Source organism: Dipodomys spectabilis, unplaced genomic scaffold, assembly GCF_019054845.1.
Source record: "Dipodomys spectabilis isolate Male_0828 unplaced genomic scaffold, ASM1905484v1 ptg000376l, whole genome shotgun sequence".
Taxonomy (NCBI): Eukaryota; Metazoa; Chordata; class Mammalia; order Rodentia; family Heteromyidae; genus Dipodomys; species Dipodomys spectabilis.
Window position 1 is genome coordinate 506870 of NW_024871053.1, and position 25768 is coordinate 532637.

Below are 25768 nucleotides of genomic sequence, written 5' to 3' on the forward strand. Positions count from 1 at the left end.
GTATACTTAAACGACTTGTTTTTCCCCATCTTCTCCACAAATTATACCGACATCAAATATAATGAAAGCAGGGGTTATACTGTGGGGGAGGGACATACAAAGCAACAAAGAAATAATCTTATAAATGTATTAGAAACAAATGCATGTAACAAAAAAAATTAAAATACATATTTAAGGGTTCATTTTCCTAATATCACATTATCTGACCTTTTCTGTTTGACTAATACATATATTAGATATGGCAAATAAGGTAAACCATGGGACCTATGTTTATTTGGGCTTGGCTTACTTCACTTAATATAATTTTTTCCAAGCCTTTCCATTTCCTAACAAATCGTGCAATGTCATTCTTTCGGGTGGAGACATAGAATTCCACGGTGTATATATACCACATTTTCTTTTTTTTAATTTAATTTAATTTTATTTGTGAACATACTGTACATAGGGGTTAAAATTACCTGGGCAAGATAATGAGTACATTTCTTACCAAGCTTTGCAGCCTCCTCCTTTGTTTACCATTCTCATCCCTTCCCAGCCTCCCCTCTCCCCCCAATCGCAAAACTTCTCCTCCCCCCCCTCCCGCCCCGCCCCGCCGCACCAACGTTATAAAGCTCGTTTTGGACATGACAACTTGTACTTCTCATTGTTGCAACAGGTCCACCTGTATCCTAAAAACGACTTGTTTTCCCCCATCTCCTCCACAAATTATATTGACATCAAATATAGGGAAAGTAGGGGTTATACTGTGGAGGAGGTACATACAAAACAACAAAGAAATAATCTTATAAATGCGTTAGAAACACATGCATGAAAGAAAAAAAACATTAAAATACATATCTAAGGGTTCATTTTCCTAACATCACATTATCTGACCTTTTCCGCTTGACTCATACATATACAAGATATTGCAAATAAGGGAAACCATGGGACCTATGTTTCTTTGGGCCTGGCTTACTTCACTTAATATAATTTTTTCCAAGTTTTTCCATTTCCTAACAAATGGGGCAATGGAATTCTTTCTGATGGAGGCATAGAATTCCATTCTGTATATATACCATATTTTCTTGATCCATTCATCTACTGAGGGGCATCTGGGTTGGTTCCATATATTAGCTATGGTAAATAATGCTGCAATAAACATAGTTGTGCTGGTAGCTTTAGTGTGGACTTGTTTGTAAACATTTGGGTAAATGCCTAAAAGTGGGATTGCTGGGTCATAGGGGAGCTCTATGTGAAGACTTTTGAGGAACCTCCATACTGCTTTCCAGAGTGGTTGAACAAGTTTAAATTCCCACCAACAATGAAGTAAGGTTCCCTTCTGTCCACATCTCCTCCAGCATCTGTTGTTAGAGTTCTTGATTTTTGCCATTGTAACTGGAGTGAGGTGGTATCTCAATGTTGTTTTGATTTGCATTTCTTTTATGGCTAGGGATGATGAGCATTTCTTCATGTGTCTATTGGCCATCCTTCTTTCTTCTTCAGAGAAGTTTCTCTTTAAGTCTTTCGTCCACTTATTTATTGGGCAGTTGTTTCTTTGAGGATTTGTTGTTGGGGGATTTAATTTTTTGAGTTCCAAGTATATTTTAGATATGAGACCCTTGTGCATTGAATGGCTAGTAAAGGTCTTCTCCCAATCCGTGTGCTTTCTATTGATCTTGCTAGCTATGTCCTTTGCCATGCAGAAGCTCTGGAACTTTATGCAACCCCATTTGTCCAACCTTTCTTTGCTTTGTTGTGTTTCCGAGTCTCTATTAAGAAAATTTCGACCTGAGCCAAGGAGACCAAGGGTTTCTCCTATTCCATCCTGTAATGTTTTCAGAGTTTCTGCTTTGACTTCGAGGTCTTTGATCCATTTGGAGTTGATTCTGGTGCAGGATGATATATAAGGATCTAGCTTTAGTTTTCTACAAGAAGTTAACCAATTTTGCCAGCACCATTTACTGAAGAGGCTGTCTTTCTTCCATTCTATTGATTTAGCTACCTTATCGAAGATTAGATGGCTAAAGGTCTGTAGGTTCATTTCTGGGTTTTCAATTCTATTTCATTGGCTCTGAGGTCTGTTCTTATGCAACACCAAGCTGTTTTGATTACTATAGTAGAGTTTGAAATTTGGTATTGATATTCCTCCAGCAGTTTTCTTTCAGTTGAGGAGCGTTTTTGCTGTTCGGGGTCTTTTATTGTTCCATTTGAATTTTTGGATTGCCTCTTCTATTTGCTTGAAGAATGAGGTTGGAATTTTGGTAGTTATTGCGTTGAATTTGTAGATAGCCTTGGGAAGTATGGCCATTTTCACGATGTTAATCTTTCCAATCCAGGAGCATGGGATGTTTTGCCATTTTTTAAGTTCTGTGTTGATTTCCTTTTTCAAGATTTTAAAGTTTTCATCATAGAGGTCCTTCACTTCTTTGGTTAAGTTAATTCCTAGGTATTTTATTTTTTGTGGGGTTATTACAAATGGAGTTGCTTTCCTACTTTTAGCCACACTTTTCTCATTGTTGGCATACAGAAAAGCCATTGATTTTGGGTGGTTAATTTTATACCCTGCTACTTTGCCAAAGTTTTGAATCAGCTTGAGTAATTTGAGAGTGGAGTCTAAGGGGTTCTTTAAATACAAGATCATGTCGTCTGCAAAGAGTGAGAGTTTTATTTTTTTTTCCCTATTTGGATCCACTTTCTGTCTGCATCTTGTCTTCTTGCTGTAGCTAGGCATTGTAATACTACATTGAAGAGAGGCGGAGAGAGTGGACATCCTTGTCTTGTTCCAGAGTTAAGAGGAAATGCCTTCAGTTTTTCAACATTAAGTATAATGCTGACTGTACGTTTGTCATATACAGCCTTTATTGTATTGAGGAATGTTCCATGGATTCCTAATTTTTCCAAAACCTTCTTCATAAAGGGGTGTTGGATCTTTTCGAATGCTTTTTCTGCATCTATTGAGATAACCATGTGGTTCTTATTCTTGCTCCTGTTGATATGATGAATAATAATAATTGATTTGCGTATATAGAACCCACTTTGCATCCCTGAAATGTATCCTGTTTGATCATGGTTTATGATTTTTTAGATGAATTGTTGAAGTCGGTTGGCCAAAATTTTGTTGAGAAGTTTTGCATCAATGTTCATCAAAGAAATGGGTCTATAGTTCTCTTTCTTTGATGAGTCCCTGCCTGGTTTTGGGATGAGGGTTATCATGGCTTCATAGAATGTGTTCGGTAGTGAACTTTCTCTTTCAATTTCATTGAAGAGTTGGAGGAGTATTGGTGTGAGCTCTGCTTTGAAGGCCTTGTAGAATTCTGCTGTAAAACCATTTGGTCCTGGACTTTTCTTAGCTGGAAGTTCTCTTATTGCTGTTTCTATTTCAATGCTTGATATGGGCCTGTTAAGCTGGATTAACTCATCTTGGTTTAGTTTTGGCATGTCAATATTTGCTAGGAAAAGGTCCATTTCTGTCAAGTTCTCAAACGTATTAGCATAAAGTTTTGCGAAGTATTCCTTTATAATGTTTTGAATCTTGGTTGTTTCCGTGGTGATGTTTCCATTCTCATCTCTGTGTTTATTTATTTGGGTGTTTTCTTTTCTTTTTCTGATAAGATTTGCTAAGGGTCTGTCAATTTTGTTAAGTTTTTCGAAGAACCAACTCTTTGTTTTGTTGATTCTTTCTATAGATTTTTTGGATTCTGATTCATTTAATTCTGATTAAATTTTAATTATTTCTTTCCATCTACTGGATTGGGGTTTATCTTGCTGCTCTTTTTCAAGGAGGTTTAGATGTGTCATTAAATTGTTGGGTTCAGATCTCTCCAATTTGTTGATGTAGGAGCTCAGAGCTATAAACTTGCCTCTCAATACTGCTTTTGCTGTGTCCCTGAAGAGCTGGTAATTTGTGTGTTCATTTTTGTTGAATAGCATGAACATTTGAATTTCCTTTCTAATCTCTTCCATGACCTACTTGTGATTCAGCAGTGTGTTTTTCAGCCTCCATGTGATACCAGACTTTCATTGGTGGCTTTTGGTGTTGAGTTCTACTTTTATTCCCTTGTTGTCCGAGAGAATGCAAGGTAAAACTTCAATGTTTCTGAATTTAGCTTGCTTTGTGGCTTAAAATGTGGTCTATTTTAGCAAATGTTCCATGTGCTGCTGAGAAAAACGTGTATTCTGATGCTGCTGGGTGATATGTTCGGTAGATATCTGTTAAATCGAGTTGATCTATGCAGCTGTTTAGATCTGGAGTTTCTCTGTTGAGTTTTTGCCGAGTTGATCTATCTAGTGTGGAGAGTGGTGTGTTAAAATCCCCAACAATTACTGTCTTTGGATTTATATGGGATTTGAGGGAAAGTAGTGTTTCTTGGATAAATTTGGGTGCTCTATTGTTTGGTGAGTAGATATTTAGATTTGTAATATCCTTCTGAAAGAGAGATCCCTTAATTAGTATGTAGCAGCCTTCTTTATCTCTTCTCACGAATTTTAATTTGAAGTTTATTTTATCTGATATTAGAATTGCAAGTCCCGCCTGTTTATGGGGACCGTTTGCTTGGTAGATTTTGTTCCAGCATTTAGCATTGAAAATGTCTTTGGTTTTACGGGCAAGATGTGACTCCTGAAGACCGCAGATAGAGGGGTCTTGTTTTTTAATCCAACTAGACAGTTTATTTCGCTTAATTGGAGAGTTAAGTTAAGAGAAAGGACTGAGAGGTATTTTGGAGTTCCTGCCATGTTATCCACCTTCTTGGGGGCTGCGAAAACTGGGTTCTTCCTATGTTTCTTGGATTCTCAGTTTGGGTGCAGTTTCTTGGCCTTTATTTTGGCCTTGTTGGTTTTCTACGTGTAGGACATCTTTAAGAATCTTTTGTAGGGCAGGTTTGGTGGAGATGTACTGTTTCAATTTTTCTTTGCTATGGAAGGTTTTTATTTGGCCTTCAGTTATGAAGGAGAGTTTAGCTGGGTACAGTATTCTTGGTTGATAGTTGTTTGTTTTTAGGGCATGGCATACATCATTCCAGGTTCTTCTTGCTTTGATTGTCTCTGCTGAGAAATCTGAGGTGATTCTAATTGGTTTCCCTTTATAGGTGATTAATCTTTTCTCCTTGACAGCTTTAAGGATCTTTTCCTTGGTTTGAGTTGATCCTGTGTGGATTATAATGTGACAGTGGGATGTCCTATTCTGGTCTGGTCTGTTTGGAGTTCTAAAAGCTTCTTGTGTCTGAATAGGCCTATCTTTTTGCATGTTTGGGAAGTTCTCTGCTAGGATCCTGTTAACTAATTTTCCTAGGGCATTAACTTCTGTTTCTAGGTGCTCCTCTACACCCATTATCCTTAGATTAGGCCTTCTGATGGTGTCTTCCAAGTGTTGGATAGATCTATCATATTTCTTGGACCTGTCTTGGATGGTTGTATGTTCTTTCTCTATAACATCTAGGCTGTCTTCAATCCCTGAGATTCGATCTTCTGCATGGTCTAACCTGCATTCAAGACTTTCTACTTTGTTTTTTATCTCTTTTCCTTCTAATTGTTCAGCTTTGATGGCTTCAAATTCTTTGTGGAAGCTTTGTTTTCGATCTTGTATGAACTTCTTTACTTCCTTAATTTGAGGTTCAGTGTTTATTCTCAGATCACTTATTTGATTGGTTATGGTTTCCTTGGACTCCCCTTCCTTCTCTTGGGTTCTATTAAGCATTCCCTTTGTGGTCTCCCTGACTTCCTTCTGCTCTTTGTTAATGGATCTCATGAATGCCTTTAGTGATCTTTCTGTATTCTCTTCCTGCTCTCTCAATTCCTGTATTACTCTTTGATTAGCTTCCTCCCGTTCATAGGATTCCTGTAGTTCTCTTTGAGTGTTCTCAGCCTGTTCACGCCATTCCTGCCTTTCTCTTTGAGTTTTCTCAAGCTGCTCATGCAAATCCTGTATCAGTTTTTGCGTAGGTTCCTCACGCTTATGATATTCTTGCATAAACTTTTGGATTGTCTCCTCTCTCTCTCTATCACGCTCATACAGAGTCCTTTGTATGTTTTCAATCTTCGATTTATCATGTTTGCCAGCAGTGTTTGTAGAGCTATTTGGGAATTCTCCTCTGGATTATTCACTATCTGTTCTGTCCACTGAATATCAAGATTGGGAATTGAGATACTTGGATTTGCCGTTTTTCTTTTTCTTTTTCCGGCTTACTCTGCCCATTTGAGATGAAAATAGCATCAGTTATGTGCTAGACCACTATCTTAAGGCAAGCATCAACCGAAGTCTGAATTTGCACAGTCAATAGTCTACAGATACAATCTAGTTCAACAGATACATCTATTCAACATCAAACAACTATGCGTTAATGGGCTACGAACCACAAAGAAGAATTTGGAAGACCAGAAATTATTAGGGTTAGGGAGAGATGTTGGTAAAAAAAAAATAGGAATAGAGTGATGTGGGGAGGCTCAGGGAGAGTTAACTTAGTCCTAATTTCAAAGCAGGAAATAGGTTGGATAGGATGAAAGTAGAGAGAGAGAAAAAAAGAAGAAAAGGAACGGGAAAAGAAAAGAGACCAGAAAAAATAGAAAGGTAAAAATTAATAAAATTATGTAGATTGATAACAATCTATTTAGATAAGATGGTGAATTTATTGAGAGAAGGGGAGGGATATATAGGAGATGTGAAAAAACTTTAAAATAAAAATTGTCAAAATATTATATAGGTATAAAGAGGTAGTACTGCTATTAAGGGATTTAAGTCTTAGAGGTTTTGACTTGAGTAATAAATTTGTGGGTTAAATGTGTACACAATGGGGGATAGGGTCTAATATTCAACTACGGGTTTATCTGAGGATGTGCAGGACAAGAATTAAGTCACATAAAGAAGAACGAAAGAGAGGAGAAGTTGAAAAGGATAAGAAAGGAAGAAGAGAAAGATGAGAAGTTCAGTAGAGCTAAACAAAAAACAAAAAGATAATTAAAAAAAGAAAAAAAAGTGAAAGAAGACCAAAAAAGAAAGAAAAACGCACACTCACGTATCTCTAAAATAAAAATTATAAGAGGAAAAAAAAAGTTTCTGGAAAACAATTTTTTTTCAAAAAAGGCAAAGATTAAAGATTAAAAAAAGTTTTAGAAAAGAAAAAAAAATTTTATATATGGTACCAAAAATAAAAAATAAAAAAAAGAAGACGAAGAAGAAGAAGAGAATAAAAAAAAAAAACTTTGATTTTTTTTGGGAGGAGTGGGAAAAATCCTGTATCTCCCTTGTGTCCCTAACCAGCCTCTTGTAGTCTCTGGTCTGCTTGTGGTCCTGTGGCTTGGTTGGTTTCTTAAGTCAGTTTGTTCGAACAGGCAGAAAAATGCTCTGCTTTACCCAGGATTTGGCGATCCTCCTCCCATGCTAGTTCATTGGGAGGCAGATCTGCTTTGAGTATCACAAAAGAGGGGGATGCAGTGATGAGACTAGGTTCTGGGTAGAGTTGAGGCCTTTCAACAGACAGTAGCTTTTCCAGGGCTAGTTTGTGAAAACCTCACAGAGCCCAGCCTGGGGGCATTCTCAGGGTTTCTGTTTACTGATTTCAATTGATTGTCCAGGCTGCTAGAGGGAGGGGCTGCCTCTGGCTCTGATTACCCAGTGAAGAAACCCACTCCTAGGGCTGGCGCCCGAGCTGTGTGATTTTCCCTGGGTGGAGCTGAGTCTGGCAGGTCACGCCACCGTTAAGGTCTTGTGACCTGCTAAATGACTTGTTTTATTCCAAGGCCTGAGTTGGAGCTAGCAGCTCCTCCGAGCTTTGTCGGTATCCAAGATGGAGATAACTGGTGCTGGGGGGGGAGGGGTGACCTTCCCTCCTCTGCTCCCTGAGAAGGAGTGAGGACGTCAGCCTTCTACTCACACCGAGTCTTAGTTCCTTGGTCGTCTGTGGTCTGCAAACTGCAGGATGAAGATGTCTGCTCATTGTCGGTTCTTGCTGGTGTTGAGTAGAATCCGCTCGCCTGCTGCATCTGGCTCCTTCGTTCCGGACTCTCTGTTGCTCAGGTATGGCTCCTGTGCTCGCCCACCGTGGCCACAGCAGCCACCGCTGCGGCAGATGCTGGCAAAAGCTCAGAAGTGTCTCCTTGCCTAGGTTTCCTTCTCTGCCCTAAATCTCTGTCCTGTGATGGCAAACTTGGTGTAATTCTCTGGCTTAGGACTGTTCACTGGAACTCTAAAACGGCTTTCTATGCGAGAGCTTACTTAGACTCCAGCTTCTCCTACACCATTTCCCAGACCTCCTATACCACATTTTCTTGATCAATTCATCTACTGAGGGGAATCTGGGTTGGATCCATATCTTATCTATGTTAAATAATGCTGCAATAAACATAGTTGTGCTGGTAGCTATAGTGTGGTCTTGTTTGTAAACATTTGGGTAAATGCCCAAAAGTGGAATTGCTGGGTCTAGGGGAACTCTATGTGAAGTCTTTTGAGGAACCTCCATACTGATTTCCAAAGTGGTTGAACAAGTTTAAACTCCCACGAACAACGAAGTAATATTCCCTTCTGTCCACATCCCCTCCAGCATCAGTTGTTATTAGAGTGCTTGATTTTTGCCATTCTAACTGGGGTGAGGTGGTATTGCAATGTTGTTTGGATTTGCATTTTTTTTATGGCTAGGGAGGTTGAGCATTTCTTTATGTGTCTATTGGCCATCCTTCTTTCTTCTTCAGAGAAGTTTCTCTTTAAGTCTTTCGCCCACTTATTTATTGGGCAGTTGTTTCTTTGAGGATTTGTTGTTGGGGGGTTTAATTTTTTGAGTTCCTAGCATATTTTAGCTATGAGACCCTTGTCTGTTGTATGGCTAGTGAAGATCTTCTCCCAATACGTGGGCTTTCTATTGATCTTGCTAGCTATGTCCTTTGCCATGCAGAAGCTCTGCAACTTCAGGCAATCCCATTTGTCCAACCTTTCTTTGATTTGTTGTGTTTCCGAGTCTCTATTAAGAAAATTTCGGCCTGCGCCAAGGAGACCTAGGGTTTCTCCTATTCTATCCTGTGATGTTTTCAGAGTGTCTGCTTTGACTCCGAGGTCTTTGATCCATTTGAAGTTGATTCTGGTGCAGGGTGATATATGAGGATCTAGCTTTAGTTTTCTACAAGTAGTTAACCAATTTTGCCAGCACCATTTACTGATTAGGCTGTCTTTCTTCCATTCTATTTTTTTAGCGCCCTTATTAAAGTTTAGATGGCTATAGGTCTGTAGGTTCATTTCTGAGATTTCAATTCTATTACATTGGTCCTGACATCTGTTCTTATGCCAGTACCAAGGTGTTTTGACTACTATGGCTTTATAATAGAGTTTGAAATTTGGTAGTGATATTCCTCCAGCAGTTTTCTTTCTGTTGAGGAGTGTTTGTGCTATTCAGGGTTTTTATTGTTCCATATGAATTTTTGGATTGCCTCTTCTATTTCCTTGAAGAATGAGGTTGGAATTTTGATAGGTATTGCAGTGAATTTGTAGATAGCTTTGGGAAATATTGCCATTTTCACGATGTTAATGTTTCCAATTCAGGAGCATGGGAGGTTTTGCCATTTTCTAAGTTCTGTTTTGATTTCCTTTTTCAAGTTTTTAAAGTTTTCATCATAGAGGTCCTTCACTTCTTTGGTTAAGTTAATTCCTAGGTATTTTATTTTTTGTGAGGCTATTACAAATGGAGTTGCTTTCCTAATTTCAGCCACACTTTTCTCATTGTTGGCATACAGAAAAGCCATTGATTTTTGGGTGTTAATTTTATACCCTGTTACTTTGCCAAAGTTTTGAATCAGCTAGAATAATTTGGCAGTGGAGTCTATGGGATTCTTTAAATACAAGATCATGTCATCTGCAAAGAGGGATTGTTTTATTTCTTCTTTCCTCATCTTGATCCCCTTTATGTTTGCTTCTTGCCTTATTGCTGTAGCTAGGCATGCTAATACTAGATTGAAGAGAAGTGAGTTTAATCTTACCATTAATCAGGAGGCAGAGATCTTAGGATCTCAATTCAATGTCAGCTTGGATAGGAAAATCTGTGAGACTGACTCTCATCTCCAATTCACTGCCAAAGAATGCTGGAAGTGGAATCATGGCTCACGTGGTAGAATGCTAGCCTGCAGCAAAATATTCAGGGATAGAATCCAAGCGCTGAGTTCAAGCCTTAGAATAGGACATATACATACACGAAGGAAGTAAATCACACAAGTTCTCAACCTTCCATTTCCATAATCCTCACTTTAATCCTGGTCAGAACCCTAAGAGTAACCTTGATGATAATATTAACCCAATCCTAAAATTAATGGAAAATATATACTAACAGGTACTCATTGTCTTTGAAATGATTTATTTACACTTTGTTCCAAATCCTACAGATTCCCTGACTTGGACTCTGAAATCGTTCCCTATTATGAATATTAACCTCAAATGTTCATATCATGAAAACTATCATAGTTTCCACTAATCTTAACTTTTACTGAACTCCTCTATCTCCAAAAAGAAGTTGCAGGTTTACTTAAATTATACTCTAGTTCCTAACTCTAACTATAAATCTAAACCTTACTAGAAACCTAACTCTAAATTTAACCTTATTGAACCCTGAATAGGAATATTAGGAAAACTCTGTAGTTTTTGGTAAATTTCAGTTGAAAATGTTAGCAGAAAACTCAGTTTTACCTTAAAGCTTACCCTTCCCTAAGCCTAAGTCTAACCTGAACTAGAACTCTACCCCTAACCATAGAACTAATAGCCTTTGGATTCTAAAAGCCATACAAATACATTACATTTATTCATTCTACCTTTATTCAACTTATCTCTCTAAAAAAAGTTTGTAGTTTTACTCATTATCTTGCCATTTTTGTAACTCTAACCTAAACTGGAATATTGAGGCTAACACTCACACTAACCATATCCTAATCTTAATATAATTAGAAGTTTCCTATTTCACATTCATCCTAATTCTAACATGACTTGTTATTCGAAGATAGTTTCAGTTTGACCCTAAACTTTCCATTGCCCTAATGCTAACACTAACCACAGCTGCAACTGAAACCTAACTTTCACCCTAATGATAGACCAATTCTAATGTTTAAGAAAAATGCTCTAGTTTAATCAGTTTGCACTCTGGAAATGAGTTTCAGATTGCCCTGATTCCCACAAATTTTCTGACTCTTCCTCTGAAGTTATTGGTTCCATAACATGAACCATTATAAAATAACTTGTCCTCAAATTCTCTTATCAGGAAAAATACTGTAGTATGCGTTGATCCTACCTTTTCCTGAACCCTTGTAGCCTAAAACAGTTTCGGATTTACTTGCGATCTAGTCCATTACTTAACGCTCTTAACCTAAACTGGATGGAAAAGTCTCATTTAATCATTACAGGAATGATCACTAAGAAATAAATATAATGAAAATACTTTAGTTACATCTCAATCTACTTAAAATAGATTGGTTACTATTATCATCAAGGTTACTACAGTCTCAATTTACTTAAAGGTACCAAAATATTAATGTTGATGAATATCACTCATTTTTAGAAAATGACTAGTCCAAACAAAGTTTATATTATATTTGAAATTTAAAAAATGAAATAGATACCCTGATTAATGACCTATTTCGGGCATTCAGAGGTTAGAAAAATGGAGAAATATCCTCATTTATGTAGGTCAAACGTGGAAGAGAGCATATGGCAAACCCAAAGCCACATACCAAGGGCAGAGATATTTAACAAAATCCCATGAAGATGAAGTAAGTCTTAAAAGGGAGAGCTGAGCATATAGGGAGTAGGGCAGAAGAATGGAGAGTGAAATGGTGGACTAATACAGTCATATAACTCAATATACATAAGTGAGAATATAATTAGGAAACTTGAAGGGATATGTTGGTTTGGGGTAAAGAAAGAAAGAAAAATGGAAAGGTTGACAATGACCCAGATGCATTGTACATTGAAATGCACATATACTCTATTCAACACTGACATGATGAAGCAAAACCCCTTTGGACAACTAGCTAAAAATTATTTTTTTGAAATTTTAATGTTAATGGATCAGGTGCATAAAGCTTTAGAGATAAATAAGAGGATAGCATTGACATATTGTTGAGGCTTTTGCTCCTTTCAATATACAAAAATAAGTGTGACAAGTCTACTCCAAATGTAAATTGTATTTTGCCAATTCTTCTTGCAAATTGCTTAAAATATGGAGAACCAAATTCCAATATCCTTATACTTCCAATAAAAACTTATAGACCTTTAGGGTTTTCACTTGCTTCTAAATATCTTAATGTAATGTATTGGAACTAATTTCATTCCACATTTAAATTTAAATTTTAGATCACGAAATTCTTTTAAAATCCTCTCACTCCATCACAGGTATGGATAAATAACTGATGAGGGCAGAATCAGAACTATTCAGAAGGTTGTAAATGGATGCTTACCTAGTTTTCTCTCTTCTGGAGCATGGAATACAGATTGTCTTAACTGGAAAAAGTTTGCCTTCCCAGGTTTTCTGCATATGAACATTCCATTAACATTTTGTTATTAGAGGATTATTCAAGATTATCTATATGTTGATTGATAATGACTGAGCTTGAGAGAAAGGTGAGGGAAAACCATCTACAATTCAATGAGATTCTGACTTGTTTTTCACAAAGGGTTATGAAAGCTCTCCATTAGAAATCTAGCAGCAGCACTTCTAAAAGTCCTTGCGTGGTTAGATTTTCTGATAATGTCTCAATTCAAGTACTTCTCCTTAGTGTTCCATATTATTCAATATGCTGTATTAGATCCTTTTATATTTTGCAGACAGCTCTTGGTGATGAAATTTGAGCTTTTCAAAATTTTTCTCCCAATTCCATCCACAAAATGCAGGCAAAAAGACAAAAAAAATTGAAAAAAATTGTTTCTGTTGATAGTGCATATACTTTTATTTTCCACTTCAAACATAAAATGTAGTAAAACGTTTCATAGCAATTACACTGAACTAGGTTGTGGACACATTCTAATGTAAATAATATACTGTGTTCAAGTAAAATGTTTGCGGATCCAAAATTTTACTATGCCTGTGGTCCTAAAACCAATACCTTACTGATATTGAGTGATAAATACAACTTCACATAAGCACAGAAGTTTTCCTTGTATCTTTTTTAATATATATTTTTATTGTAAAGACACTGTACACAGGGGTTACAGTTACATAGGGAAGGTAATGTGTACATTTCTTATTGAGCATTGTGACCCAATCCTTTGTTTTTCCCCTAGCATCCCTTCCTTTCACATCACCCAAATCCTCCCTCCAACCCCCCACTGATAGTATATACTCTGATAGGATATTCTTCTGCTACTTTGGTTGTTGAGAGTGTCTACAAGAGCGAGCATTCCATAGGGAGCAGGGAGACACCATATGACCTTTAGTTACTGAGATTTCCGAATGACTTGTTATCACTTGTACTGCATTTTGCAAGTCGAATCTCATGTGTTAAAATGTACCAGTTTTAAGAGGTAAGAGGAATGGTAAAAGAACTCTTAGAGACAAATGCATCTTCAACATATTTGGTTCCAAGCATTCCGTCTAAGTCATATTCAACAACTAGTGAAATTTGTGTTGACTGTAACTATGTGTCTTTCTCCATGTTTACATGTATACCTGAGTATATGTATGTGTGTATTTGTGAGGATAGTAACATACATGTGTACATATATAAGGGCACATACATATATGCATATATAAACAAATAGAAATATATAAATATATTTGCATATATATATCAAGTGTTCAGTGATTTAATCTATAGTTCTTAACATATTGTCATTCTTACAAGCATACATGATAAACTGCTCTGATGATCTGTGCTCTATGATGTACTCACTTCCCCATTATCTTGTTTTTCATCCCTGTGAACAACTTCAGTCTACTTTCCATAGGATAGCTTTGTTTCATTACATGTAGTTACTCACTGATACTCAAAGTAAAAGGTTGTTTGTAAAAGAAAAAGTACTTTTATGTCACAGCTTAAAAGTATCTTATCCATCCCAATGATTCCTAGGGAGATAAAATTTATAATAGTAATAAAAGTGAAAAGGAATTCCTAGATCTGTTGTTTTACTATTTAGAATGGCAAATAATAATAACACATCACAGTTGTAACTCTTAAATAAGGCAAGGGTAACTGATTGTATTACCATGTTCCCACAAACCAGTGGATCCTGAAGGATAATAGTAGACCACCAGAAATTCTAAGTAGCAGACATGAAGCATGAAAGAGAAAGTGAGGGAATGAGAGAGAGCATAAGAGAGAGAGAAATATAATAATACTGAAAGTGCATAACAGATAAATAAGAGCTGTATGAGAATATTCACATGGCTATCTTTAGATACTACATGTACATTTGAAGGTATTTGTTGTATAATAACCAATCAACATAAAATATAGAGTTTCATGGAGGTCGGAGGAAATGGTAGAGGAGAACCTGGAGGCTAAACAAGCACTCACATACAAAGCAGTTTTAGTGTTCCAGTGAACAGTACTAGCCTAGATAATCACACCAAGTATGCCATCACTGTACACAGAGTTTGGCTAGAGAGGGAAGATCCAGGCAAGAAGACAGATCTGAGCACTTGCCAGTAGCCACGGTTGGGGCAGCGGCTGCGGCACCCATAACCACCATATCTAAAACAGAGAGTCCAGGACAAAGGCGTCATATGCAGTGGGTGAGCAGATTCTACTCAACACCAACAAGAACTGACAAGGAGCAGATAAATTTATCCTGCAGATCACAGACCAGAGATACCCAGGAACAAAGACTCCTGTCTGAGTAGAATCCTGACATCCTCACTCCTTCTCATGGAGCAGAGGAGGGAAGGCTGCCCCTCCCCTCAACCAGACATCATCTTTGATACTGAGAAAGGCCAGGCTGAGCAACTAGCTCCAACTCAGGGTCTTGGAAGAAAACAAAAGAGTCATTTAGCAGGTCATAGGAATCTGACTTGAGCTTCCAGGCTCAGATCCACCCAGGAGAAAGTCACCTAGGCCAAGCAGAGAGAGTTCTGCCCCACAGAGGAGTGACTATCTTCACTGGGTTAACAGAACCAGAGGCTGCCCCTACCTACAGCAGCCTAGGCAATCAATTGAAATTCAGTAAATAAACCTTGTGAATGGCTCTAGGCTGGGGTCTGGGAGTGTCTCAGGAGCTAGCCCCTCAGGGAAAAGCTACTGTTTGCTGAAACGCCTCAACCCTACCCAGAACTTAGCCTCATCACAACATTTCCAAACTAGAGGAAACAGTCATCTTTCTCTTTCGTGATACTCAAAGCAGATCTCCCTCCCACTGAGCTGCCTGAAGGAGGATCAAAAAATCCTAGATAAAGCAGAGCATTTTATTGACTGCTCAAACAAACTGATGTAAGAAATCAATCAAGCCACAGGAAAACCAAACACCACAAGCAGACCACTGACTCCACGAAGAGACTGGTTACAGACAGAGGGGAGATACAGGATCTTCCCATTCCTCACCCTCCTCACCAAAAAAAAATTAAAGAACTCTTTTTGGTACCATTTTTAAAAAATTTTTTTTGTTAATCTTTTTTTTTCTTCTTCTCCTAATTTTTATTTTAGATGTGTGTGTGTGTGTGTGTGTGTGTGTGTGTGTGTGTGTGTGTGTGTGTTTGCTTATTTTAAAAAAAATCACTATTGACTTTTTGGTCCTTTTAAAATTTTTTTAATTTTTTCATTCTTTTCATTTTTTTGTTTTTCTTTTTTTTTTGCGTGACTTAATTGCTGTTTTGCCTAATCCCCAGATAAATACCCATCAACGATTGTTAGAACTTATCCCCCATTGTGTACATAATTAATCTAGAAATGTATTACTTAATTTACAAACTTTTAGGCTTAACTTTTTTTGTCTTTTATTTTCCCAGGGCTGAGGACTGAACCCAGGGCCTTGCGTGCGTCGGGCCGGCGCCCTTCCACTGGGCTAAATCCCCGGCCCCAGGCTTAACTTTTTAATAGAAGTATTATATCTTTGTACCACATAATTTTCAAGTAAATACGTTTAAGAATTTTTATTTTTTAGTTTTTCATGTCTCCTTTCTATCATCCCCCTCCTGTCATCCTATCCTTTTCTTCTCTCAATATCATTTCTTTAAAGTTACATAATTTTTAAGTGTTTCACTTTTTAAATTTAAATTTTTATTTTTACATTTTTGATTTTCTTCTTTTTAATTTCTCTCCTATCATTCTGTCCAATCCCTTTTCCTCTCTGAGATTAGGACTTGGTTAAATTTACTTTAACCTCTCCACATACTTCTAATCCTATTTTTCCCCACATTTCTCCCTAAACAAAATAATTTCTGATTTGAAAAATTCATCTTTGTGTTCTTAGCCCAATAATGCATAGTTATTTGATGTTGAATAGATGGTATCTGTTGAACTAGGTTGTATCTGCAGCCATTTTGACTGTGCAACTACAGGACTTTTGATGATTCTTGCCTTAAAATAGTGTTTTAGCAAAAAATTGGTCTCACTTTCATATCAAGTGTGCAGAACAAGCCGGAAAACACGAGAAAAATGGCAAGTGTGGTTATCTCAACTCTCATTTATGATAATCCAGTGACACAACAGTTAATGAATAATCCAGAGGAGAGTTCACACAAAGCACTACAAACATTACTGGTAAACCTGGTGAATGAAAAGAATGAAAGCTAGAAAAGGACTCAGTTTGAACGTGATAGGGAGAGAGAGAGGAGGCAAACCAAACATTAATATAGAAATCTCGTGACTGTGAGGAAACTACTCAAAGATTGATACAGTAATTGCTTGAACAGGTTGAGAACAAAGAGAAATAAAGGAATTGCGTGAACAGGCTGAGAAGAGTCAAAGAGAAAGAAAGGAATTGCGTGAGCAGGCAGAGAACAGACAAAGAGAGACAGGAATTGTGTGAGCAGGCTAAGAAAAGTCTAAGAGAACTACAGGAAGTTAATCAAAGAGTAACACAGGAATTGTGAAAGTGGTATGAGAATAAACAAAGATCAATAGAGGCATTCATGGAATCTATAAACAGCTGAAAGGATTCAGAAAGACCACAAAGGGAATGCTGAATGGAGCACGACAGGAGGAAAGGAAGTCCAAGTAAACCATAACCAATCAACTAAGTGATTTGAGAACACCAAATTAAAGAAGTAAAGAAGTTCATACAAGATCTAAAACAAAGCTCCAACAAAGAATTTGAAGCCATCAAAGCCGACCAATTAGAAGGAAAAGAAATAAAAAACCAAGTAGAAGGACTTAACAGTAGGTTAGACCATGCAGAAGATCGAATCTCAGGGATTGAAGACAGCCTAGGTATTATAGAGAAAGAACATACAACTCTCCAAGACAAATCCAAGAAACATGATAGATCTATTCAACATTTGGAAAACACAATCAGAAGGCTTATTCTGAGGACAATTGGTGTAGAGGAACACCTAGACATAGAAGTTAACTGTATAGGAAATTTGTTTAATAGAATCCTAGCAGAGAACTTCCCAAACATACAAAAAGATAGGCCTATTCAGATACAAGATGCTTGTAGAACCCCAAATAGATCAGACCAGAACAGCATTTCCCATTGTCACATTCTAATCCACACAGGATCAATTCAGACCAACAAAAATTTCCAAAAGATGTCAAGGAGAAAAGATCAATCACCTATAAAGGAAAACCAATTAGAATCACCTTATATTTTTCAGCAGAGATAATTAAAGCAAGAAGAGCCTGGAAGGCTGTATGCCATGCCTTAAAGACAAACAAGTTTCAACCAAGAATACTGTACCCAGCTAAACTATCCTTCATAACCGAAGGTCAAATAAAAATCTTCCATTGCAAAGAAAAACTGAAAAATATATCTCCACCAAACCAGCCCTATAAAAAATACTTAAAGATGACCTACAAACAGAAAACCAACAAGACCACAATAATGGCTAAGAAACCACCCAAACTGAGAATCCAAGAACCATAGGAAGAACCAAGTTTCCACAACCCCCAAGGAGATGGATAGCATGGCAGGAGCTACCAAACACCTCTCAGTCCTACCTCTCAACATTAACGGACTTAAAGCTCCAATTTAGCGAAATAGTCTGTCTAGTTGAATTAAAAAGCAGGATAACTCTATCTCCTGCTTTCGGGAGTCACACCCTGCCCATAAAAACAAACACATTTTGATAATGAAAGGCTGGAATAAAATCTACCAAGCAAACAGCTGCCATAAACAGGAAGGAGTTGCAATAATAATTTCAGATAAAATATGCTTCAAATTAAAATTAGTGTAAAGAGATAAGAAGGTCGCTACATATGACTTCTGGGTTCTCTACTTCAGAAGGATATTACAATTCTAAATATGGAATCGCCAAACAATGGAGTGCCCAAATTTATCCAAGAGACACTATTTTCCCTCAGATCTCACATAGATCCAAAGATATTAAGTGTTGAGGATTTTAACACAACACTATGCCCACTATATAGATCAAATCAGCAAAAAATTAACAGAGAAACCACAGATCTAAACAACTGCATAGAGCAAATAGATTTAACAGACATCTATTGAATGAATATTTCACCCAGTAGCATCAGAATACATGTTTTACTCTCCAGCACATGGAACATTTTCCAAAAGAGATCACATTTTAGGTCACAAAGCAAACTTGCCCAAGTTACACCTTGCATTCTCTCAGACCACAAGGGAATAAAATTAGAACTCAACACCAAAAGCCACCAAAAAAAAGTCTTGTATCACATGGGGGCTGAACAACACACTGTTAAATAAACAGGGGTTCAGGGAAGAGATTAGAAAGGAAATTGAAATGTCCATGATATTCAACAAAAATGAACACACAAATTACCAGCTCCTCTGGGACACTGCAAAGGCAGTACTCAGAGGCAAATTTATAGCTCTGAGGTCCTACACCAACAAAATAGAGAGATCTGAAACCAACAATTTAATGAGACATCTGAACCACCTAGACAAAAAGCAGTAAGATAAACCCCAATTCAATAGATGTAAAGAAATAATTAACATTAAATCAGAATTAAACAAATTAGAATAAACGAAAAAAAAGAATGAATCAACAAAACAAAGATTTGGTTCTTTGCAAAAATTTACAAAATTGACAGACAATTAGCAAATCTTATCAGAAAAAGAAGAAACACACCCAAGTAAATAAACTCAGATGTGAGAATGGAAACATCGAAACAGAAACAACCAAGATTCTGAACATTATAAAGGAATATTTTCAAACCTTTATGCTAATAAGTTTGAAAACTTGGCAGAAATGGACCTTTTGTTAGCAATTATCAACATGCAAATACTAAACCAAGATGAGTTAAAACATCTTAAGGGGCCAATATCAAGACACAGCAATAAAAGACCTCCCATCTAAGAAAATCCCAGGACCAGATGGATTTACAGCGGAATTGTACAAGAGCTTCAAAACAGAGCTCACACCCAGTACTCCTCCAACTCTTCAATGAAATTGAAAGAGAAAGTTCACTACCGACCTCATCCAATGAAGCCATCATAACCTTCATGCCCAAACCAGGCAGGGAATCATCAAAGAAAGAGAACTATAGACCCATTTCATTGATGAATATTGATACAAAGCTTTTCAACAAAATTTTGGCCAATCGACTTCAACTATTCATCCAAAAAATCATACACCACTATCATACAGGATTCATTTCAGGGATGCAAACCTGGTTCAATATACACAAATCAATTAATATAATTTATCACATCAACAAGAGCAAGAATTAAAACCACATGGTTATCTCAACAGATGCAGAAAAAGCATTGGACCAAATCCAACACCCCTTTATGATGAAGGTTCTGGAAAAATTAGGAATCCATGTAATATTCCTCAATACAATAAAAGCTGTATATGGAAAACCTACAGCCAGCATTATACTCAATGGTGAAAAACTAAAGCCATTTCCTCTTAACTCAGGAACAAGACAAGGATGCCCACTCTCTCCACTTCTCTTCAATTTAATATTAGAATGCCTAGCTACAGAAATAACACAATATGCCAAAATAAAAGGGATGCAAATAGGGAAAGAAGAAGTACAATTGTCCCTCTTTGCAGATGACATGATCTTGTCCTTAAAGAATCCCACAGATTCCACTCCCAAATTACTCAAGCTGATTCAAAACTTTGGCAAAATAGCTGGGTATAAAATTAACCCTCAAAAATTAATGGCTTTTCTGTATGCCAACAATGAGAAAAGCATGGCTCAAATCAAGAAAGCTTTTCAATTTGTAATAGCCCCACAAAAATAAAATACCTAAGAATTAACTTAACCAAAGAAGTGAAGGACTTCTCTGATGAAAACTTTAAAAATCTGAAAAAGGAAATCAAAACCTCCCATGCTCCTCAATAGGAAGGATGAACATTGTGAAAATGGCAATATTTCCCAAGGCTATCTACAAGTTCAATGCCATACCTATCAATATTGCAACCGCATTCTTCAAGGAAATAGAAGAGGCAATCCAAAAATTCATATGGAACAACAAAAGACCCCCATTTGCAAAAAGTCATCCTTAACAGAGAGAATATTGTTGGAGAAATATCAATATCAGATTTCAAACTCTACTACAAAGCCATAGTAATTAAAACAGTTTAGTACTGGCACAAGAAAAGAACTCAGGAACAGTGGAATAGAATTGAAAACTCAGAAATGAACCTACAGACCCATAATCATCTAATATTTGATAAAGGATCTAAAAATATAAAATCGAAGGAAGACAGGCTGTTCAGTAAATGGCACTGGCAAAATTGGTTAATCACTTGTAGAAAATTAAGGCTAGATCCTTATATATCACCCTGTACCAGGATCAACTCCAAATGGATCAAAGACCTCGGAGTCAAAATAGATATTCTGAAAACATTACAGGATGGAATAGGAGAAACCATGGTCTCCTTGGCACAGGCTGAAATTTTCTTAATAGAGACCCAGAAACACAACAAATGAAAGAAAGGTTGGACAAATGGGATGGCATGCAATTGCAGAGCTTCTGCATGGCAAAGGACATAGCTAGCAGGATCAATAGAAAGCCCAGGGAATCCGAGATGATCTTCACTAGCCATACAACCTACAAAGGTTTCATATCTAAAAGAGACCTGGAAATCAAAATCCCCCAACACAAATACTCAAAGAAAATACTGCCCAATAAATAAGTGGGCTTAAGACATAAAGAGAAACTTCTCTGAAGAGGAAAGGAGGGTGAACAAAAACACATGCAGAAATGCTCAACCTCCCTAGCCATAAAAGAAATGCAAATCAATCAACATTGAGATATCACCTCACTCAAGTTAGAATGGCTATAATCAACAATGGCTAATAACAACAGATGCTGGAGGGCATGTGGACCAAAAGGAACCTTAATGCATGGTTAGTGGGAGTGTAAACTTGTTCAACCACTTTGGAAAGTAGTATGGATGTTCCTACAAAGACTCCACATAGAGCTTCCCTATGATCCAGCAATTCCACTTTTGGGCATTTACCCAAATGATCACAAACAAGACCATACTAAAGCTACCAGCACAAATATATTTATTGCAGCATTACCATAGCTAAGATATGGAACCAACCCAGATGCCCTTCAGTAGATGAATGGATCAAGAAAATGTATATATACACAATGGAATTCTATGTCTGTATCTGAAAGAATGATATTGCCCGATTTGTTAGGAAATGGAAACCTTGGAATAAATCATATTAAGTGAAGTAAGCTAGGCCCAAAGAAACATGGTTTCCCTTATTTGCAATATCTAGTGTATGTCTGAGACACGCAGAAATTGTTACATAAGTTTATGATAGGTGAAATGAACCCCAAGATAAGAATTCAAAATTTTCTTCTTTCCTGCAATTATTTCTAACATATTCATAAGATGATTTCTTTGTTACTTTGTATGTCCCTCCCGCATGGTATAACCCCTGTTTTCACTCTATTTGAGGTTGGTATAATTTGTGGAGGGGAAGGGAAAATTTTTTTTTAAATATGGATACAGGTGGACCCATTGCACCAATGAGATATACAAGACATTATGTCGAAAAACGAATTTTACAACTTCGGGTTGGGGAAAGGGGAGGGGGAATGGGTTGTAAAGGGGGTGAGATGGGAAGGGATAGTAAGGAGAAACAAAGGAGTAGGCAACAATGCTTGATAAGAAATGTACTCATTACCTTTCTCATGTAATTGTAACCCCTCTGTCTGTTATTTTCACACTTAAAAAAACAATAAAAACCATAAAATATAAAGTGATTTTGATAAAAAAATAAAAATGACTCAGAATAAATTATCAATGCAAAAACAATATTTACAGAAGCAAACTCTCAGAGATATTACATGACTTTGAGAAGGATAAAGTGGAAGGGATAGGAATGGGAAACAAAGGAGGAGGCTGCAATGCTTGATAAGAAATGTACTCATTATCTTGCCCATGTAATTGTAACCCCTCTGTACAATATTTTCACAATAAAAAATTTAAAAATTGAAAAAAGAAAGAAAAAAGAAAAGGAAAAAGTGGCTGAACTTAATATAAATTTAGAAGTATGACCATTCAGAAAACATAAAAAGATATTCTTTATTTCATTATATAACCCAAAGCAGAAAGTAAATGTTATTTAGATGATTTTTTTATAACAGTCTCTCAGGTGCTGGGAAGGTGGTTCAGTGTAGAGTGTTGCCTTGCATGCATGAGGTCCTGGGTTTGATTCCTCAGCACTACATAAGCAGAAAAAGATGGAAGAGGTGCTGTGACTCAAGTAGTAGCACTAGCCTTGAGCTGAAGAGCTGAGAGACAGCAACCAGGACCCAGAGTTCAAGCCCCACAACCAACAAAACAAAAGAAAAACAAAACAAAACACAGTCTCACTTTTGTGTGCTCAAGATTGTAACACTAGTGCTTCAGTCTAGGGCTATGCTTTTAGGTGTGGACATTTATCAACACTCCTGATTCAGATTCTAATTGATAAAATTTTAATCAATATTTTTTTCTTACTAATTTTGCTCATTGTAAATTCACATATACCTATAAAAAACGATGTGGCCATCTCAATAACATTCTCAAAGTACTTCTTAATGATGGCTTACAAAAAGTTGTATTATATTACAACAAGGAAAACAATGCTACAAATAAGGAAAACCAATACATAAATATTAATGATTAATAAAATAAAAAACAAAACATTTACCACTGTTTCCAGTATTTGAAATGTACGACATATTCGATTTATTATTTTCTTATATTGCTGTACATTTAAAACTGTCTAAGTCTATGATGTTCAACAAGAATTTTATAGGCTATGAGCAGCGTTTAAAGTTATCCAATAAGATTATTATTTATGGTTCATCTCATCATTTGTATATGGCTTCTACCATCATTTGTTCCTCACTAACATATAAAGTAAGGAAGCCCTTAAATTTTGACAGAAACTGTGAAGTTAATATCTTAAATCTTCACTCTGCTTCTTTACACAAACACTTTGCAACTTCTCATTAGTAAAGTTTCTATAAACTCTGAAATGTATATACTTAGTAGTATATGACTGCTACCATGAATCTTAAATGCTTTATGGAAATGTTTTACAATCTGCTAAATAGTCTTAATTTTGGCATATATGAGCAAATTCCCACAATTAAACATATTGAAAACATTAAAACTTTTAACAAACCTTAACACTATCTATAGTGTTCATTATGACAGGTTCCTTGTACAGAATAATTGAATTCCTCCCCCTACACATCCGTTGAACAATAAATAACTGGAATTATTTTGTTTTTGACATGTCAATCTTGACTTTATTCTTAAAAGTGTTCTTATGTAAGAAATACATTGTTCTAAAATTTCACGACAATTCTTTTGAATTTATTTTTTGTGGAATTGTCTAGTTTAAGAAAATCAATTACACTTTATATATAAAAAATGTTCTGTGCTCAATTCGGTAGCACATACACTAACATTGGAACAATAAAAAGAAGAATAGCCCCTGACTGAGGATGACACGCAACTTCGTGAAGCATTCCAGATTTTTAAAAGAACAGATGCTGGAGGGGATGTGGACAGAAAGGAACCTTAATGCATTGTTGTTGGGAGTTTAAACTTGTTCAAAGGCTTTGGAAAGTAGTATGGAGGTTCCTCAAAAGACTACACAGAGCACCCCTAAGACGCAGCAATCTCATTTTGGGCATTCACCCAAATGGTCTCAAACAAGACCATACTAAATCTACTAGCAAAACTATGTTCATTGCAGCATTATTTACCATAGCTAAGCTACATAACTAAACCCGATGCCCCACACTAAAGGAATGGATCAAGAAAATGTGTGTGTGTGTGTGTGTGTGTGTGTGTGTGTGTGTGTGTGTGTGTATACTGGATTTCTATGCCTCTATCAGAAAGAATGGCATCACCCAGTTTGTTAGGAAATGGAAAGACTTGGAAAAAATTATATTAAGTAAATTAAGCCAGGCCCAAAGAAGTGAAGTAAGCCAGGCCCAAGGAAACATAGATCCCATGCTTTCCTTATTTGCAATAACTAGTATGTGTCTGATACAAGCAGAAAAGTTCAGATAAGTTGATGTTAGGGGAATGAACCCCAAGATAAGTATTCAAATGTTTTTTTTTGTTTTTTGTTTTTTTCCTTTCATGCAATTTTTCTAACATATTTATAAGAAGATTTCTATGTTGCTTTGTATGCCCCTCCCCCAAGGTATAACCCATGTTTCACTGCATTTGATGCTGGTATATTTTGCGGAGGGGAAGGGAAAAAAACCAATTCGTTTAACTAGGGATGCAGGTGGACCCATTGCAACAATTAGATGTACAAGTCATTATGTAAAAAAATGAACTTTACAACTTTGAGGGGAGGAGGACCGGGTGGGGGAAGTGTGGGAGTATGGGAAGGGATGGGAAGGGGAAGCAAAGAGGAGCCAACAATGCTTGATAAGAAATGTACTCATTATCTTGCCCATGTAATTGTAACCCCTCTGTATGCTATTTTCACAATAAAAAAAAGAAGCATAGGTCCTATGGTATCCCTTATTTGCAATAACTAATGTATGTCTGGGATAAACAAAGAAGGTATGGTAAGGCGAAAAAAGGAGGAGGCAACAATACTTGATAAGAAATGTACTCATTACCTTTTCCAGGTAATTGTAACTCCTCTGTATGATATTTTCACAATTAAAAAAAGAGAAAAGGTCAAAAGCATGTGCATATGACTAGATAAGATGATGTTAAGGTAAATGAACCCCAAGATAGGGACACAAGTGGTTTTTTATTTGTTTCTGTTGTTTCTAATGTATTTATAATGTACGATGTGATTTTTTTATATGTGCATCCCCCACAGTTAAACCCCTGTTTTCACTGTATCTGATGTTGGTGTACCTCCATCTTGTATATACACTTCTCTAATTTGGGTATGGAAAAGGAAAAAAACAAAATGCTTAAATAAGGATACAGTATGACCCATTGCACCAATGTGATGCACAAGACAGTACGTTGAAAAACGAACTTTACAATTTAGGCAGGGTGGGGGCAGGGCAGCGTACTTGTGGAGGTGGGAAGGAAGGGATGGTGGGGGAAAACAAAGGAGAAGGTAACAATGCTTGATAGGAAATGTATTCATTACCTTTTTCATGTAACTGTAACCACTCTGTACAGTACTTTTACAATAAAAAACATAAAAATGTTCTGGGATGGAAGAGAATATTACCCCTATTTTACCCATATAATATCGTTAACAAAGAAATTAATGCAAAACACTGATATGAATATAT

At 36.6% G+C, this 25768-nt stretch overlaps 1 non-coding gene across 1 annotated transcript; it reads left to right on the top strand.

The window, feature by feature from the left end:
- Positions 1-23922: 23922 nt before the first annotated feature.
- On the top strand, positions 23923-24024 carry LOC122096566. The gene has a single exon (XR_006145341.1). It is a non-coding gene; the product is annotated as a U6 spliceosomal RNA (small nuclear RNA).
- The last annotated feature ends 1744 nt before the right edge of the window (positions 24025-25768 follow it).